General features: G+C 38.2%; 1 protein-coding gene and 1 non-coding gene across 4 annotated transcripts in view; one reads left to right on the top strand and one right to left on the bottom strand.

Moving 5' to 3' along the window:
* The window catches only part of CTNNA3 (catenin alpha 3), a 1,922,060-nt gene that overhangs the window by 39,032 nt on the left and 1,867,144 nt on the right, over positions 1 to 15,884 (top strand). The gene's annotated exons all lie outside the window — the stretch shown is intronic.
* LOC133240813 (small nucleolar RNA SNORA67) lies at positions 8,082 to 8,224 on the bottom strand. Its single transcript, XR_009734409.1, has one exon. It is a non-coding gene; the product is annotated as a small nucleolar RNA SNORA67 (small nucleolar RNA).

Raw genomic sequence — 15,884 nt, 5'->3', positions numbered from 1 at the left:
CCCAGCTGAGCTATTTCAAATCCTAAAAGATGATGCTGTCAAAGTCTACAATCAATATGCCAGCAAATTTGGAAAATTCAGCAGTGGACACAGGACTGGAAAAGGTCAGTTTTTATCCCATCCCAAAGAAAGGCAATGCCAAAGAACGTTCAAACTACCATACAACTGCACTCATCTCACACGCTAATAAAGTAATGCTCAAGTTTTTCCAAGCTAGGAGATTCAACAGTATGTGAACTTCACAGTATGTGAACAGTATAAGAACTTCCAGATGTTCAAGCTGGATTTAGAAAAGGCGGAGGAGCCAGAGATCAAATAGCCAGAATCTGTTGGATCCTAGAAAAAGCAAGAGAGTTCCAGAAAAACATCTACTTCTGTTTTATTGACTATGCCAAAGCCTTTGACTGTGTGGATCAAAACAAACTGCATAAAATTCTTCAAGAGATGGGAATATCAGACCACCTTACCTGCCTCCTGAGAAATCTGTATGCAGGTCAAGAAGCAACGGGTACAGCTGGACATGGAACAGATTGGGAATGGCAAAGCTGAATATTGTCACCCTTATTGGCAGAGTTCATCATGTGAAATGGGCTGGATGAAGCACAAGCTGGACTCAAGATTGCTGGGAGAAATATCAGTAACTTCAGATATGCTGTTGACACCACCCTTATGGCAGAAAATGAAGAGAACTAAAGAGCAAAAATCTTCCAGCAAACAAAAGCCCAGGTCCAGACGGCTTCACAGCTGAATTCTACCAAAAATTTAGAGAAGAGCTAACACCTATCCTGCTCAAACTCTTCCAAAAAATTGCAGAGGAAGGTAAACTTCCAAACTCATTCTATGAGGCCACCATCACCCTAATACCAAAACCTGACAAAGATCCCACAAAAAAAGAAAACTACAGGCCAATATCACTGATGAACATAGATGCAAAAATCCTTAACAAAATTCTAGCAATCAGAATCCAACAACACATTAAAAAGATCATACACCATGACCAAGTGGGCTTTATCCCAGGGATGCAAGGATTCTTCAATATCCGCAAACCAATCAATGTAATACACCACATTAACAAATTGAAAAATAAAAACCATATGATTATCTCAATAGATGCAGAGAAAGCCTTTGACAAAATTCAACACCCATTTATGATAAAAACTCTCCAGAAAGCAGGAATAGAAGGAACATACCTCAACATAATAAAAGCTATATATGACAAACCCACAGCAAACATTATCCTCAATGGTGAAAAATTGAAAGCATTTCCTCTAAAGTCAGGAACAAGACAAGGGTGCCGACTTTCACCATTACTATTCAACATAGTTTTGGAAGTTTTGGCCACAGCAATCAGAGCAGAAAAAGAAATAAAAGGAATCCAAATTGGAAAAGAAGAAGTAAAACTCTCACTATTTGCAGATGACATGATCCTCTACATAGAAAACCCTAAAGACTCCACCAGAAAATTACTAGAAATAATCAATGACTATAGTAAAGTTGCAGGATATAAAATCAACACACAGAAATCCCTTGCATTCCTATACACTAATAATGAGAAAACAGAAAGAGAAATTAAGGAAACAATTCCATTCACCATTGCAACGAAAAGAATAAAATACTTAGGAATATATCTACCTAAAGAAACTAAAGACCTATATATAGAAAACTATAAAACACTGGTGAAAGAAATCAAAGAGGACACTAATAGATGGAGAAATATACCATGTTCATGGATTGGAAGAATCAATATAGTGAAAATGAGTATACTACCCAAAGCAATTTATAGATTCAATGCAATCCCTATCAAGCTACCAACAGTATTCTTCACAGAGCTAGAACAAATAATTTCACAATTTGTATGGAAATACAAAAAACCTCGAATAGCCAAAGCGATCTTGAGAAAGAAGAATGGAACTGGAGGAATCAACCTACCTGACTTCAGGCTCTACTATAAAAAGCAGAGACATTACTTTGCCAACAAAGGTCTGTCTAATTTTTTTACAATTTTCTTATGTAAAGGTACCGTGCTATAAACACTGTTTTGAACCTTGCTTTCTTTTTTCACTATGAAAAGTTACTCCATATTAGCATACGGAGAGAACTTCCTCATACAGCTAGGTTGTATTTGTTTGTGTGGATATACCATACATAGTGTCCTCTTCCTTCCTTCCTTTGTTTCCTCTCCTTTTAAAAATATTGCTGCAAAGAATTGCCTTGGGCATATGTTAGATTTAAAAAATTTTAATAGTTACTCTCACAGATTTTCTGAAAGAGATAATATATATTTTTAAAAATTGAAGTATAGTTGATTTACAAATGTTATGTTATAGTTTTCATTTTGGGGATAGATTTCCAGAAGTGAGATCACTGGGTCAAAGCCTATATATATATATATATATATATATATTGCAAATTCACCCTCTGTAGGAACAACATTTTGCATAACCACACTCAGTTTATGAGGGTGTCTGATACACTACAGCTTTACTAACAGAGGTTGTTATCTAAATTTTGGATATTTGCCAATCTGCGAGGTGAGAAATTGTATCTCAGAGTAGATTTAATGTGTATTTCTTTGATAATGAACAAAGTTGGGCAGCTTTTTATATACTTAAGGAATATTTGCCTATTTTTCCTTGAATGAGAAATTGTTTTAAATTACAGTCAACTTTAAACAATATCTATTGATTCCTTGCTATGAAAGATGAGGAAAGATGAGTATTTGAGTTTTTCCATCTATTTTGATAAGTGATTTTACTGGTCTGTCCTGTATCTTTCCTAATGCACTCTCTGTCCATGTATACTGGATGCTTCTAATGTTACTCTTTGACTTTTCATTTTCATTCCAATCCCAAAGAAAGGCAATGCCAAACAATGTTCAAACTACCACACAATTGCACGCATCTCACATGCTGGCAAAGTAATGCTCAAAATTCTCCAAGCCAGGCTTCAATAGTACCTGAACTGTGAACTTCCAGATGTTCAAGCTGGATTTAGAAAAGGCAGAGGAACAAGAGACTGAATTGCAAGCTTCTGTTGGATCATAGAAAAAGGAAGAGAGTTCCAGAAAAACATCTACTTTTGCTTTATTGACTATGCCAAAGCCTTTGTGTGGATCACAACAAACTGCATAAAATTCTTCAAGAGATGGGAATATCCGACCACCTTACCTGCCTCCTGAGAAACCTAAATGCAGGTCAAGAAGCAAAAGTTAGTACAGGACATGGAACAATGGACTGGTTCCAAATTGGGAAAGAAGTAGGTCAAGGTTGTATATTGTCACCCTACTTATTTAACTTATATGCAGAGTACATCATGTGAAATGCTGGGCTGGATGAAGCACAAGCTGGAATCAACATTGCTGGGAGAAATATCAATAACCTCAGATATGCAGATGACACCATCCTTATAGCAGAAAGCAAAGAGGAAGTGAGATTCCTGATGAAATGAAAGAGGAGAGAGAAAACGCTGGCTTAAAACTCAACATTCAGAAAACTAAGATCATGGCATCTGGTCCCATTACTTCATGGCAAATAGATGGGGAATGATGGAAACAGTGAGAGACTTTATTTTCTTGGGCTCCAAAATCACTGCAGATGATGCCTGCAGCCATGAAATTAAAAGATGCTTGCTCCTTGGAAGAAAAGCTATGACCAACCTAGACAGCATATTAAAAAGCAGAGACATTTCTTTGCTGACAAAGGTCTGTCTAGTCAAAGGTGTGGTTTTTCCGGTAGTCATGTATGGATGTGAGAGTTGGACCATAAAGAAAGCTGAGCACTGAAGAACTGATGCTTTTGAACTGTGGTGTTGGAGAAGACTCTTGAGAGTCCCTTGGACTGCAAGGAGATCCAACAAGTCAATCCTAAAGGAAATCAGTGCTGAATATTTGTTGAAAAGACTGATGTTGAAGCTGAAGCTCCAATACTCTGGTCACCTAATGTGAAGAACTGACTCATTGGAAAAGACCCTGATGCTGGGAAAGATTGAAGGGAGGAGGAGTAGGGGACGACAGAGGATGAGACGGTTGGATGGCATCACCGGCTTGATGGATATGATTTTGAGCAATCCATGGGAGTCGATTATGGATAGGGAAGCCTGGTGTGCTGTGGTCCATGGGGTGGTAAAGAGTCGCACATGACTGAGCAACTGAACTAAAGTGAAAATGTTACTTTTATCCTTGTAGTGTTTCACTTTTTGTTTTATTTTTTATGTTTATTTATCTATTTGGATACATTGGATTTTAGTTGCAGCATATGGGATCTTTGTTGTGTCATTTGGGGTTCTTTGTTGTACCGCATAGATTCTTACATTGTGGTGTGAGGAATCAGTAGTTGTGGTGCCTGGGTTTAGTTGTCCTGTGGCATGTGGGATCTTCATTCCCTGACCAGAGACCCATGTCCCCTGCATTGCAAGCTGGATTCTTAACCACTGAACTACTAGGGAAGACCCTGTAGTGTTTTGTTTTTTGCTTCTATTTGCTTTTTGAGTTCTTCAAGTTTTTATTCCCTATGATCTTTTGCCTCTTTTTTGAATTATGTAACTCTTCTTTGAGTTCTTTTTAAAAGTGAGGACATTTTGTAAACACATGTGTATCTGTGTGTGTGTGTGTATTTGAGTCCACATATGAACACATATGTGAAATATGTTCACATATTTCACATGTGAGCAAGGTTATGCTCAAAATCCTTCAAACTAGGTTTCGGCAGTACCTGAACTGAGAACTTACAGGTGTACAAGCTGAGTTCCTCTGCTTCGAAGAGGCAGAGGAACCAGAGCTCAAAATACCAACATTTGTTGCATCATGGAAAAAGCAAGGGAATTCCAGAGAAACATCTACTTCTGCTTCATTGACTGTACTGAAGTCTGTGTGGTTCACAAACTGTGGAAAGTTCTTAAAGAGAAGGGAGTACCAGACCACCTTGCCTGTCTCCTGAGAAACCAGTATGTAGGTCAAGAAACAACAGTTAGAACCGGACATGGAAAAACTGACTGGTTCCAAATTGGGAAAGGAATACATCAAAACTGTATGTTATCACCTGCTTATTTAACTAATATACAGAGTACATTATGTGAAATGCTGGACTGGTTAAATCACAAGCTGAAATCAAGATTTCCATGAGAAATATCAATAATCTTAGATATGTAGATGATACCACTCCAATGGCAGATAGTGCAGAAGAACTAAAAAGCCTCTTGATGAGGGTGAAAGAGGAGAGTGATAAAACTGGTTTGAAATTCAATATTAAAAAAGCTAAGATCATGGCATTTGGTCCCATCACTTCACAGCTAATAGAATGGGGAAAAGTGGAAGAAATGACAGATTTTATTTTCTTAGGCTCCAAAACCACTGTGGACAGTGACTACAGCCATTAAAAATTGAACATGCTTGCTCCTTGGAAGGAAAGCTATGACAAACCTAGACAGCATACTAAAAAGCAGAGGCATCACTTTGCTGACAAAGGTCCATATAGTCAAAGCTATAGTGTTTCTGGTAGTCATGTACAGATGTGAGAGTTGGACCATAAAGAAGGCTGAGTGCTGAAGAATTGATGCTTTCAAATTGTGGTGCTGGAGAAGACTCTTGAGAGTCCCTTGGACTGCAAGGAGATCAAATCAGTCAATCCTAAAGGAAATCAACCCTGAATATTCATTGGAAAATCTGTTGCTGAACCGAAGCTCCAATACTTTGGCCACCTGATAGGAAGAGCCAACTCACTGGAAAAGACTCTAATGCTGGAAAAGATTGAAGGCAACAGAGAAGAGGGCAATGGAGGATGAGATGATTAGATAGGATCAATAGACAAGAATTTGCACAGACTCCAGGAGACAGTATGTCTCCTGAGGGTTATAGAGCCTGGTGTGCTGTGGGCCAGGAGGTTGCAAAGAGTTGGACATAACTTAGCAACTGAAAAACAACAACAAATAACTATTTCACCGAGTTCTTCCTCTGTTTCCTTCATTAATCCGTATTTATATGCATTTTTTTGGTTCTCTCCTCTTTTGTTTCTCTCTCTTTCTTTCTTTCATTTATTTGTAAGTTTGGATAATGACAAGTTTCCTTGAAGATAAAGGTTTAATTTTGGGTTTTCCTGTCTTCCATCAGTTTTGATGGGAGGAAGTGTCATAAACATGTCTTTATTCTACTATATATTATAATAAATCCTAGGAGATGGTAGGATGATGATGATTCTCTTAGAGATCTGTATAGGGTGCAGAGTAAAGCATTGCTTACCTCCTCTATGAGCGTGTATGCTCTTGTGTGTGTGTGTGTGTATTAAGATGTAAAGAAGATTGTTTGAGCTGAAGTTGGGAAGATGAGCAAGCACTTATTGAGTGGATATTAGGATTATTCCAGACAAAGGGGACAGAATGAATAGAAATTTAGGGCCATGAAAGAGTATGGTCCATTTAGAGAACTTCAAGTTCTTTAGCATGGATGGAATACAGGGAGGCAGTGGGTCAAAGAAAGAGAAAAAGCTGGAGAGATAAGGAAGGCCAAATTGCCTTGAGTCATTCAGTGGAGCCTAAACTCTATTGTGTTCAGAAGAAGAATATTTGACAGTTGACGGTTTTAATCAGGGGATTAGTGTAACATTATCTTATTTTATATTAAAGAGATCACCTTGGGAATAGTTTGGAGGGTGAATTGGAGGTTGTGAAAAACTAGAAGGGAGATCAGTTAGGGTATCATTGGAAAGTCTAAGTAAGTCTAACCATGGTTTGAACTAAGTACCAATGCTAATAGAGAGGAAATGGCCAATATAAGAGGAGTTAAGGGAATAGAAGTTACGTAATTTTCCTGCTAATCTGATGTGAAGAGAGAGGCAAAGTGAAAGAAAATATTTGGAGATGACCTTCCAATTACTGGGTTGGATGCAAGTTCCCATTATGTGATGATGTAATTAATCCAGATCAGAACTGAAGATGGTGGTAACAGGTTTTGAGGACAAGATCATGGAGTTCAGTTTTGAGGTGCCTGTGAGACAGCTCAGTGGGGAGTGGATTTAGGAGCTCTAAAGCTTAGGTGAGAGGTCTGGACAGTTGAATCAGAGGTTCTAAGTTGAATCGAAAATCCAGGATGATATTGTTCTGAAAGAACAATGTAATGTGAGCAATGAATAGGATGTAAGGGGTGGAACTGGGGGTAAGACCTGTAGTTAACAGGAGTTAGCAGATAAGGAGGGCTTCCCAGGTGACACTCCTGCCAATGCAGGAGATGTAAGACACAGGTTTGATCCCTGGGTCAGGAAGATTACCTGGAGGAGGGCATGGCTACGCACTCCAGTATTCTTGCCTGGAGAATCCCATGGACAGAAGAACCTGGCGGGTTATGGTCTATGGGGTCACACAGAGTCAGACATGACTGAAGCGACTTAGAATGCACACACATGCATGTAGATAAGGAAGAGCTAGCAAAAGACACTGGGGAAGAATGGTCAGAAGGAACCCAGAGGAGAAAGTCTTTTATTTACTATAGAAACAAATACTATGTGGGATTAGAAATAGTTAAATATGGCTAACAGGTATATAGTCAGAGTTCTTGGAGAAAATTTTAACAAGTAGTAGTAAAATGGTGGACTTGGATGGTTAGATGGATGATTCTGGCACAGGCTTTTTTTTTTTTTTTTTTTGCCTCAAAAAGTGACATTTGTTCAAAGAGTCAAAGAAAAAAAAAGAAAAATGGCAAGATGTCCATCCCTTGGTTCCCTTCCCTCCTCACTTCTGCTGCTTCTTGGCCCCCTCCAAGGTTTGATCCCTGGCTGGCGCTAGGTAGCACAACAACCCCCCTCATGTGAGGTCAGCAACATTAAGGGGCATCTCCTCAGTGGAAGTGTTGTAGAAGGTCTCGATGTCTCAAAGAGTCCTCTTGTCTTCTTCTCTCACCATATTAATAGCCATACTCTTCTGGCCGAAACATCTACCATGAGCAATTCTGTGGATATAGTTTTCTCTGTTGGTGGGGAAGTCATAGTTGATGAGTAAGGAAACTTGCTGTACATCGATGTCTCTGGCCTATGTCAAGAAAGAAAGGAGCTTCAGTGTGTGAATGAGAAAGCACAAGTCTATCCAGAATTAAGCATACATGTACACGGTCAAAGGAAGGAAAAGGAAATAAACATCCCCTTCCCTCAGAAACCGGAGGTTTGCCAGATTTTATTCCAAGTTGCTACTTTCCAAAAGAGGGGCACTAGTGGCCCCCTTCGAAGAGGGAATAAACTTGGATCAGACTTTTTTTAAAATTAATTTTTATTGGAGTATAATTGCTTTACCACTATACATGTGTTAGTTTCTGCTATATAGCAAACTGAATGAACTATACATATACATATGTCCCCCCGCCCCCACCTTTAAAAATTTCTTTCCCATTTAGGTCACCACAGAGCAGAGTTCCCTGTGCTATACAGTAGGCTATCATTAGTTATCTAATATTTTATACATAGTAGTATATATACGTCAATCCCATTCTCACACTTCATTCCACCCCTCTTCCCACCTTGGTTTCCATGTGTCCATTCTCTATGTCAGTGTCTGTATTTCTGCTTTGCAAATAAGTTCATCTATATCATTTTCTAGATTCTACATATAAGCAATATTATATGATATTTGTTTTTCTCTGACTTACTTCACTCTGTATGACAGTCTCTAGGTCCATCCAAGTCTCTGCAAACTGCACAATTTTGTTACTTTTTATGGCCCAGTAACATTCCATTGTATACATACCACATCTTCATATACATTCCTCTGTTGATGAACATTTGGGTTGCTTCCATGTCCTGGCTACTGCAAATAGTGGCACAGACTTTTAAAACTTCTTTTAAGAGAGTATGGAAGAATGGAAATCCTGGAAGTAGAGAAGAAATCTGGAATTCTCAAAACAGTTGCAAATCACTGGTTTTTGCAAATATATTAATAGATTTATGGAAAAATGAATGTAGTGTTTTCAAAGACTGTGGTTTTGCCTATTATACAGAGTGAAGTAAGCCAGAAAGAAAAGCACCAATACAGAATACTAACGCATTTATATGGAATTTAGAAAGATGGTAACGATAACCCTGTATGCAAGATAGCAAAAGAGACACAGATGTATAGAACAGTCTTTTAGACTCTGTGGGAGAGGGAGAGAGTGGGACGATCTGGGAGAATGGCATTGTTTTATCTGTTTTGATAAGCAGGGTTTTATTTGTGAGTAATCAGAAAATGAAGAAATGGGACTTTTTTTGGCTTCAAATTGAGGTTGATATGAATTCTGCTTTTTTCTTTTTTTTGCTATTCTCTTTTTTGTTCTCTGCTTTTCAAAAATACCAGACCTTAGGAGAATTCACATACATTTGAGCTGTCTTATAATATTATGGAGTGGAATTGACCCATAGGCCCACTGGACCTGCAGCAACGAAAGCAACTGTCACTTTCAAGGTGTATGTGAAGGGCATGTTACTTCTGCCCTGGTTGTTTAAACTCGATGCGTATACTGCAAGTTATTCTTGTCCTGGGTGAACCACTGAAAGCTTCTCTGAGATTTCACATACTAGATTATCTTCTTCTTAGATTTCAATTGGACCAGTTTAGACCTTTGACTTTTTAAATAACAGGCAGGTAAACTTCAAGCTGGGCTTATATGAGATAGGATCTCACTTCTGGTATAATTTTATACAAAATGTCTTTAAGTTGAAAGGCATTGCTACACAGAATAACCATGGGGCATTTTTGTCCTTTCTTCCTACCTGCAATTTTGAAAATGTGTGCCATTGTGAAAAAAGAATGAGCTTTTAGTGTGAACTGTCATTTTATAAAATAACTTAAAATGTGTGGTATCAGAAGAGGGGTAATTAGGTCATCTTACAAAATTCTTATATATAGTCTTACTTTTCAGTTAAATCAGAAATTGAATTACAACTTTTTTCTTTATTTTGGAGGGCCATTAGACTAGCCAGCCATTCAAAACAAGAAGGACATAAGACCTAAATATACATAGAATCTGATGTTTTCCTTTGTTTTATTTCATATTAGTTAAGTCATTCATTTGGATTTTTTTTTTTTTAATCTTTTTTTGCAGCTCTCATTCAGGTTGTATGTGGGGAAACAAGTTTTATTTTGGTTACCATGAACAGAAGAAACAAATGTTTGAATTTAATTTAATTTGTATTTTCTTATAAAGAATCCATAAAACAATTTTTCTGGGGGGAGGAGCTCAGTTTGATTATTTTTCAAAAAACACCAGCAAGATTACTATCCAAAGGTTGTTAGAAAGAACTTCAAATGCTTCCAAGAAGCCTTTGAAAGTTTGAATTGTAACCTGCTAAAGATATTTACATTTTATTATAAAATGTGATTTTTTTTTTTTGCTATATTGAAATCCAGAATTCTTAAAAGTTAAGGAAATAAAAATTTCAGTCTCATGAATCTGGACATGTGGTACTTTTAATAGTTGTAGCCTTACCACATTGTTGGGGGGCTTCCCTTGTAGCTCAGTCAGTAAAGAATCTGCCTACAGTGCAGGAGACCTGGGTTCGATCCCTGGGTCGGGAAGATCACCTGGAGAAGGAAATGGCAACCCACTCCAGCATTCTTGCCTGGAAAATCCCACGGACAGAGGAGCCTAGTGGGCTTCAGTCCATGGGGTCGCAAAAAGTTGGGAATGTTGGAATATATACATTCTATTGTATTTCCTTTGCTCTGTTTTATTCTTAAAACAAAAGAAAACAAAAATCCTAAAAAAGTCAACCAACCAACCGAACAAAATAAAACAATTGTAGCCCTATCTCTGGAACGTACCTCTTATGTCTCACTCTAGAATTGATTTCAAGGGGCTCAAGACTCTTTATGAGGCTGTTGTGCCTTAGGAATTTTTTAGAGTACTTAGGCATGCTGCATTTCTAATTAATGCACATGTAGGCATTAATATGCCTTAGATTTTGAAGTCAAGAGATCCAATGAAATGAGTCACTAGAGGGAAGCTTTGTGTTAAGCCCTTTCATTATGGGAACAAAGAGCAAAAACATTCTTGAATAATAATTACAGGCTCTATAGATGAAAGAGGTATTTTTAACCTAAATGTAGACAAGTAGATTCTACATTCCTACTGAAAAGGGGATAATAATATCAACTAATATTTATTGAGCTCTTAATAGGTGTCTGAGGCATGGGCTAAGTTACGACATATATGGATTTTTAATTTTAATCTTCAAGATAATTTTGAAGAAGGTACTCTTCAGTTCAGTTCAGTTCAGTTGCTCAGTCATGTCCGACTCTTTGTGACCCCATGAATGGCAGCACGCCAGGCCTCCCTGTCCATCACCAACTCCTGGAGTCCATCCAAACCCATGTCCATTGAGTTGGTGATGCCATCCAACCATCTTATCCTCTGTCGTCCCCTTCTTCTCCTGCCCTCAATCTTTCCCAGCATCAGGGTCTTTTCAAATGAGTCAGCTCTTCACATCAGGTGGCCAAAGTGTTGGATTTCAGCTTCAACATCAGTCCTTCCAATGAACACCCAGGACTGATCTCCTTTAGGATGGACTGGTTGGATCTCCTTGCAGTCCAAGGGACTCTCAAGAGTCTTCTCCAACACCACAGTTCAAAAGCATCAATTCTTCGGTGCTCAGCTTTCTTTATAGTCCAACTCTCACATCCATACATGACTACTGGAAAAACCATAGCCTTGACTAGACGGCTGCTTTTTAATATACTGTCTATGTTGTTCATAACTTTCCTTCCGAGGAGTAAGCGTCTTTTAATTTCATGGCTGCAATCACCATCTGCAGCGATTTTGGAGCCCCCAAAAATAAAGTCTGACACTGTTTCCATTGTTTCCCCATCTATTTGCCATGAAGTGATGGGACTGCATGAATGTTGAGTTTTAAGCCAACTTTTTCACTCTCCTCTTTCACTTTCATCAAGAGGCTTTTTAGTTCTTCTTCACTTTCTGCCATAAGGGTGGTGGTATTTGCGTATCTGAGGTTATTGGTATTTCTTGATTCCAGCTTGTGCTTCCTCCAGCCCAGCGTTTCTCATGATGTACTCTGCATATAAGTTAAATAAGCAGGGTGACAATATACAGCCTTTACATACTCCTTTTCTGAGGAAGCTGATGTTTAGCGAGGTTCACTAACTTGCCTAAAGTCACCAGTGAGCAGAGCCTAGATTCTCACCCAGACCAGCTTCAAAGCCAGTCCTCTTAATTACTGAGATCCAATGGTGATGAAATGTAGAATTTAAGAATCCTTTTGTAGACAGTGGGAGTGGAGAAGCTGCAGTGGTTCTCACACTGGCTGCTGCGTTGTTGCCCTGCTGAGGGGCTGAGTGGAGCTGAAATCTAGTCCTCCCTCTGCTGGACAAACTGCGGGCCTTCCTGCTAACACCTACAGGGCTTTTTCTAATTGGTCTGCCTGAAAGACTCAGATTTTACTAGTTCACTTAAAGCAAATCTTAATTCTCTAAACCTCTGAGTACTGCTGCCTATATTTCCATTCATTCACAATAATCCTTTGACTCCGACCTGTCTTCTTCTGGTCCACATCTTCCTTGGTTGTCAAATTTCATCTGTCTTTATGTTGTCAACTCTGAAATCTGTATTTTGATCCCAGACTTCTCTCCCAAACTCTACTTTCATATATCTAACTGCCTACTTACTAATAACATCTTTACTTGGATGTCTATTATACATCCTGAATTTGTATGTATCTCAACTCATGTCCCAAACAGGGCTCTTCATCTTCCTGTTCCTCCTGCAGCATCCCTACCTCAGTTAATGGCACTACCATCCTTCCAGTTGCTTCAGACAAAAAACTTAAAGCTATCTTGAATTCTTTTTATCCTATGTTCAAATCGGTCCAGAATTCCTATTGGTTCACAATTGTCTACAATCTGACCACTTCTGTTCATTTCTGCTGCCACCAGTCAGGTTTAGGCCATTATTTTCTCTCATCGGGGTCACTACAGAAGTTTCCCAATAGTGTCCCTAATTTTGCTCTTGCCTTCAATACTTCCTTTTATTCACCAGAGTGATCCTTTCAAAATATAAAACAGATTATGTTTCTCCAGTGTTCAAACCCCTGCATGATGTCTCATGGTTTGATATGATCTGTGCTTCCCCCCTGTACCCCCCTTAACTAACTCCATTACCATTCTGACCTTCTCTTTTACTATGCTTTTTTAGTTCACGCCAAGCCACTTACCCTGGCCTCCTTGTTCATCTGCAAACAGTACTCTCCTGTCATTAGGTTTTTTCTTCAGTTGTTATCTCTGCCTAGAATGCTCTTCTCCCAGACCTCTGCTTGGCTAATTTCCTAACCTCCTGAAGTCGTTGCTCAAATGTACTCTTCTCATTGAGGTTAATATTTATCTTATTTAATATTGCAGTCTGCTCCCAACTCTCTTATCACTTACTCTGTTTTTCTTTTTTTGCTAGCATGTCTTTTTCTAAGGCACTAAATGATGTTACTGTTATAAGGGTTATTGTTTATGCTCTCTCCTTTCCCGTGACTAGCACAAAGTAGAAACAATAAATATAAGTTGAATTAGTGAATAAATGAATGGTGCCCTATAGTCTAGGGGTGCCTCTGATCTCAAATCACTTAGGTCTTATAACTGACCAAAGGGCAAGGTAGAAGAGCTTACACTGATTATTGATCTTAAATAAATACATGGAAAGTATTGTAAAATGTAAGAAGAACATCTGAAAAGAGAGAAATTCAATTATTAGACAATTGCTTGATTTTATTGACTCTGACAAACCTAAGTTCCTTTTGTTCACCAAATGAGTAAAAGATGTGTGTATTTCTTTCTTGACAGGACAAACAATCCAGTAGATGATTGCATTGGAAGCATGGAAATGGGGGTTTGGGGTGGGGATGGAGGTACACTTGGAAAATAGCTATGTGTAGACATTATAGTGGAAATTTTTAAAATTATAGTTGTCCCCTTTCCATTTGGTTTCACTCTAGCTAAGACTTAATTATACAAAATCAATTGTGATTAAATTATGCAGTAAATCCCCCATGCCCCGTTTTCCTTTTCTTTACTTAAACCTGTTTATTGTAATTTAGATGATTTTTTGGTCAATTAAAACTTGGTTCCACTCCTTCACATTACTCCTAACCACATTCAGCTAAACCTTCTACTGGATGCCGATGAGGGAGAGTGAAGCCTACTTTTGTTTTGTACTCAATAGAAATTTTTAATGATAATTAAAATAAATGTTCTATTTCATGAAGCTATCTCAGTACTTGGAAACCCTTAATTAGTTGCTCATCCTTTCTTCTGATATTTTAGAAGTACAGTGTCAGCTAATATTAACATTTGTAATGATCATGGGATTTTTTTGTTGTTTAGTCACTAAGTCATGTCCAATTCTTTTGTGACCTCATGCACTGTAGCCTGCCAAGCTCCTCTGTCCATGGGATTTCCCAGGCAAGAATACTGGAGTGGGTTGTCATTTCCTTCTCCAGGGGATCTTCCTGACCCAGGGATTGAATCCACATCTCCTGCACTGACAGGCAGATTCTTTACCACTGAAGATGGTAGGGATTATGACCTACTAAAAGTATTTCCCTTTTCTATTTCACTATATGAGATCCCAAATGGATCTCATGAAGCCCAAAGATACTTTTCATAGAAGAATTGTTGACACCATCAAAGCACTTTAAACTTGAAGGAAAGAAATCTATTCTCAGATAAAGCCATCACAGGCATGTGAATGTGTTCATACACATATGCATGTGTGTGTGTGTTAATGTTGTGACAATAATTAGGGCATAGAAAGAACCATGTTAATAGAGATGATGTATAATGATTACTTAGAGAAAAATCACATGAGAAAGGGTCAATAATAAATAAGTAATAATAAACATAGGTACATGGAAAAACAGTTTAATCTTCATAGATATCAATAAATTATGAATTTTGTTGTATTTTTGAGTTTTTAAATTGTTTATTTTCTCATGAATGTAATGCTGAATGTTCACAAAAATAATTTTAATAAAAGGAGTAAAGAAATATATGCAGCGAATAACAACTCTTGCATGGAAACAAGTAAACTTAAGGAAAAGTAATAACAGGGAGTATTTGAATGAGGGGGAAACAGAGAGGAAAAGAGAAGTAATTTTGTTGCAGAAGCTTGAAAGTCTTTTCCTAAATGTGGAAGAACTGATGCCTTTTTACTGTACCTCTGTGTTAACTGCATGTTTTAGAAGATTGAGGATAGAATGAAAGAGCAAATCTGACTAAAAGGGCAGAACTTGGTGATATGGAGTGCTAGAAAGTTTGGGTAGTTCTGTCCTTAACATTTGTAGTCAGCAGAATGAAAATATACATGGAGGCCTGCATACCATACTTACATATGTGAAAGCTACAAATAAAGCTAACAAGTTGCTAAAATAGGTTCTATCCTCTTATCTTTCTGCCTTGAGAACTATACCTCTAAATTGACCTGAAAGATATAGATCTGGATTTAGAATTCTTGTATTCCTTGACGTTTCCTGTTAGAATGAGGTGCTGCCCCTGATGGTCAGCTTCCTTTCCTTTCCACTTCTGGCTCTATCTTGTACTTGAGAGGCCTTGGGTACATGCAAATGGACAACTTGCATGTCTGAGCTCCAAAATACTCATCAGCAAACAGCGGCCTCTTGGCTACCTCTCAGGTATGGGGATGGGCATGTTGTCATTTGCACTTAGAAGTTTGGGTTGCAGAAAGAGGCTGGCATAGGCATTGGAAGTGGACTTGGACTAAGTAGAGAGTTGGGGGTACTGAGTGTGTCAGAAAGGGTATATATGAGCTCTGGGAAGACACATCACCTTGGTCTCATGGACTCTTCTGAAGCATTAATAGAATGTGTATCCCCCATGACCTCTCAGAGTTAACTTCACTTAAAAGTGAAATACTTGTT

Source organism: Bos javanicus, chromosome 28 (assembly GCF_032452875.1).
Source record: "Bos javanicus breed banteng chromosome 28, ARS-OSU_banteng_1.0, whole genome shotgun sequence".
Lineage (NCBI taxonomy): Eukaryota > Metazoa > Chordata > Mammalia > Artiodactyla > Bovidae > Bos > Bos javanicus.
The sequence above is the reverse complement of the archived record's forward strand: the minus strand, read 5'-3'. Positions and strand labels throughout refer to the sequence as shown.